Here is a 4,863-nt window from a genome sequence, read left to right on the forward strand (position 1 = left end):
ATTTCTTACAAAGAACCTAATTAAATAACTGAGACGTTTCCCCAAACAAATATAATTCTGGTTGGTGTAGGTATTACGTTTATCACAAGTATAAAGCTGGTCAACATAACATAATTATAAATCGTGTAGATAATTATTAAATATATACAATGTATCAGAAATGAATCTCTTAATGAATTCAATGACCCTGTTTTGTATCCCAGTTAACTCATGTATCTATGATTTGATAGTACTTAATGCTAAATTATGACAGTTTTCAGAGTCGATTCTTTTTCTAATTTTTGATTTTTATAGAGGTGAGAGAAAGTGCTTGTTTTATCCACCTAAATAAATAGAGGAAAGGAAAGTTTTGTTATAGCAATGACACAAAATGCTAGTCTCCTTTCCAGTTATACATCAAAATAACAAAGTGATCCATCACCAAAAATAATTTTTAATGCCCTGCCGCTGACAGCTTACTTAGGGCCTCCTTCACCTTTGTTGAAAGCCGAGAACTAGAGACCAATTGCCTTGAGGACAGATTTTGTTTTTATTCCATGATAAGAGTCTTTTACTTTTTCAACACCAAGGTTTTTTGGGGTCTTGTTTTTTTTGAGTTTTTTAATTGAGTTATTTTATCTTTTTCAGTTATATTTTGAGTTATTCCTTGTTTTATCCCCCAAGTGATTTTTACACCCTAGCACAAGATACCCTAGCAAGATTCACTAGGAGATAAGTTTGCCCTTTATTCATAAAGAGGTAGAAAAGGTAAATAAGTACTACCAAAATACTGGCCCTTGGGTAGATCCATTTTAGGAGAGCACAAAGGAAGATGATTCTCTTAACAGTACATGTGCCCGCATACCCCTTAGAAAGTCTTCATGCTATCCGGGAATGTGCACAATCCCAATTTGAATGTCACTGGACTAAAGACACCACATGATCTAGTCCCTACCTACTTTCCCAGTCTCTATTCAAATCCTTCTCTTGCTTATGTTTTTATTTTTATTATTTATTTATTTATTTATTTTTGGCTGTGTTGGGTCTTCGTTTCTGTGCGAGGGCTTTCTCTAGTTGTGGCAAGCGGGGGCCACTCTTCATCGCGGTGCGCCAGCCTCTGACTATCGCGGCCTCTCTTGTTGTGGAGCACAGGCTCCAGACGCGCAGGCTCAGTAATTGTGGTTCACGGGCCCAGCCGCTCCACGGCATGTGGGACCTTCCCGGACCGGGGCACGAACCCACGTCCCCTGCACTGGCAGGCAGATTCTCAACCACTGTGCCACCAGGGAAGCCCATCTTGCTTATGTTTTTAGCTCCTCTGGTTTATTGATGTGATGTTCCTGCTGCCTGAAAGCTATTTTCTCAGACATCATCTCTGACTATCCAATATATAATAGGTTTCCCAGTTTCTCTTTCTCTCTTAGTTCTCTTCTCTTTCCTAACACTTAATCACAAACTGCTATCAGATATTTATTTGTATTTATTTAAGTAGCCCGCTAGACCAGTGTCTAATGTGGTCCCCTACCAGAATCTTTAGCATCAATTGAGAACTGGATAGAAATGCAAATTCCCAGGCCCCGCCCCAGATGCAATGAATGAGAAACTCTGAAGCAATCTGTATTTTAGGTATTTCTGATGCTGCTAAAGTTTGAGAACCACTGTATTGGGTCATCATCTCCATGAAGAAAGAGCCTATGTCAGTTTTCTTCATCACTATATACCCAGGACTTTGCCCAGTGGCTGGTACATGAGATGCTCCATAAATATATATTGTTGAATAAACTCAAATAAGACAAAAGCTTGCCCACAATAAGAAACACATATATTAAATATATGGAAATAGGGACTTCCCTGGTGGCACAGTAGTTAAGAATCCACCTGCCAATGCAGGGGACACAGCTTCGAGCCCTGGTCCGGGTAGATCCCGCATGCCACAGAGCAGCTAAGCCCATGAGCCACAACTACTGAGCCTGCGCTCTAGAGCCTGCGAGCCACAACTGCTGAGCCCATGTGCCACAACTACTGAAGCCTGCGTGCCTAGAGCCTGTACTCCACAAGAGAAGCCACTGCAATGAGAAGCCCGCACACCACAACAAAGAGTAGCCCCCGCTCGCTGCAACTAGAGAAAGCCCATGCACAGCAACGATGACCCAACACAGCCCTAAATAAATAAATAAATAAATAAATAAATAAATAAATAAATAAATTATATATATATATATATATATATACATTTCACAAAATAATACCCTTACTACATGCCATGGACTCCAAACATTCTCCATCCTATTCTATTTGTTTTCCTCCTTTTTTTTCTGGTAAGAGGACCCCCAAATTTATTTCATACTCTGCTAATGGGTCTTATGTGCAGTTTGAAAACCCTAGTCACTAAGGCTGTTCTAAAGAAATCCACACTTACGGCCTTGTTCCTCTTTTAATCTGGAATTCCCTTCCCTCCCATCTCCTCACACCCAAGTCGCACTGACTCTTCAAGGCCCACCTCTCAGAGCGGATTTCTCTGTTGTGAAGGTAATCTTTCCCTCTTTTAAATTCCCACCGTATTTTCTCTGCACTCAGCTTATGCCTTTTCTTACTTGTTTCTTTTAATATACTGTTTATGGAGTATCACTTTTCCTATTAAAGTTAATCCTTCAGAGCAGAATCCATATCTGATTCATCTTTGGACTCTTCACAGCATTTAGCATATAAATTCAAATAATGTTTCCTAAGTAAACTAGACTTTCAAGGTTCCAGGGCAAAATATTTCTAAAGGAAGTAGGATTTCAATGGGTGGCTGAGAGAGGGAGGGCAGGTGAGAAAAAAGGAACCATATGGGCAAAGTTCCCACGACAGAAAAGGAAGGCTCATGCAGGCTGTGTTATGTGTGTCGCGGAGGAAAGGCAGGAAAGGCGGCGGGTGGGGTCAGATGGCAGAGCAGACTTTTCTGCAAGAAAAGGAGAACCATCACAGGTCTATGGCTGGTTTTTGTCTTTTTGTTTTAAATGACAATTTTGGTGGCAACATGTAAGTGATATAAGGGTGCAGAGGCTATGAACATGTGCCTCTCAGATCTCCTGCATATTCCAGCACATTCAGCGGCCCCCAGCTGCTGCCCCTGTGGGCCCACCACCGTGTTCATGCTGAGGACACTATTTTCCGGCTGCCCCCAACCAATCACTGGGGGAAGTAGCACTGACCCTTTCCAGTGAGACAAGGGACTCCTTCGACTTTGGCTCAAGGACTCCCATTACTTGGGTGCAATTCTTTGAAAACAAGTCACTGCAGTGTAAGCCTTCCCATGCCGTCTCCTCCTTTCTTCCAGCCAGATCTGCACTGCAGGGTGACGTTCTCCCTACCACCCCTGCCTCCTCACGTTAATCCTTCCCAAGCATTTCCCCTAAAATATTTCCTACACTGCTAATCCTGTCTTGGTGGCCACTTCTCTGGGGATATGAACCAACTGCAGAGGAGGAGATAAGATCAGAAAGGAGGTAAGAGGCAAAGAGGTAAGATGGACATGCCTGGGCATTAAAATACACATATGCCTGAAAATATACCTACGTGTTCATTAATGTATACATACACATATTGAATTACAATAGACACTCAAACTTACTGAAATTACCAAAACTGAAGGAAGGAAGAGTTCCCCTAGGAAGTCACTATTAGGAAAAAAGGCAGATCTTTCATCTTAGCAGACATAAGTCCATCTAAGGTCAGATAACACGAGACAATCTTTCACAAAACGTGAGATGCCCTGCTGACCAGAATTCTCTCGCCCTATCACGTGCTGCCAGAGAAGCTTGGACCACAAAATACAAGCAGATGTCAACACTTTCACCTTCCACTTTCTAAATATCGCTGATTGGGCCAAGTTTCATTTCACTTATTGGGCCACTTTCCATGTTAGGGGATAAGGGTTGAGAAAGGGCGAAAGAAAGCATTAGGATTCAAGTTTCATATCTGCTAAAGTAAACTGATGTTGCTTACTGCTGGGTTTCAAGAGAAAAGCTTCCCTAAATGAGCCAACAGTTGTTCAGAGGAACACGCAGACATGGGGTAGGCAAATGTTTTCTGTAAAGGGCCAGATAGTAAATATTTTTGCTTCTATGGCTCATGAGGTCTCTGCTGCAGCTACTACTCTGCTATTACAGCCCAAAAGCAGCCATTGACAATACAGAAATCACCGTGTGGCTGCATTCCAATAAAACTTTATTGACAAAAACAGACCGTGGGCCAGATTTGGCCCATAGACCATCATTTGCCAACCTCTGATATAAAGCACTAGGGCTGCTTCCCCAAAATACCCTCTTCTGGTTTGGATGTGGATGCTCCACCTGCTTTCTAATCTTTTATCTACTTACTACAAAAAGCACACAATTAAAATCTAGTTGAAAATCATCAGCTATATTAAACACCAATGCTAATAAGGGAAATGGCCATGAAACAAGCTCTGGCCTGGAGGAAAGGAGGCAAAATAGCCATCAGACTTCAACCTGAAGTTACTTTTATCTACCAGACCATTGGTCATCAAAGTGTGGTCCTTGTACCAACAGTACCAGCTGTGCCATGGAAACTGTTAGAAGTAAAAAATTCCTGAGCCCTGTCCCAGACCTACTGAATCAGAATATATGAATGGGACCCAGTGTTTTAACAAGCCCTCCAAGTTATTCTGATGCAAGTTCAAGCTTGAGAAGCATGGAGCTATGTCTGAAGCTGCCTGTGCCTCAAACTCTCCAGCAGCAAAGTAAGAATGTTGAAATCTTGTCATTTTCCCTTATTGCTAAGGTCACAAAGAGATTGCCAAGACCTAGCTGATACACACTTCAAGTGGTTCACTTACCTGAAGCCTATTAGTGCTTAAGTCAAAATACATGTTCTTTT

This window comes from Kogia breviceps, chromosome 13 (assembly GCF_026419965.1).
Source record: "Kogia breviceps isolate mKogBre1 chromosome 13, mKogBre1 haplotype 1, whole genome shotgun sequence".
Taxonomy (NCBI): domain Eukaryota; kingdom Metazoa; phylum Chordata; class Mammalia; order Artiodactyla; family Physeteridae; genus Kogia; species Kogia breviceps.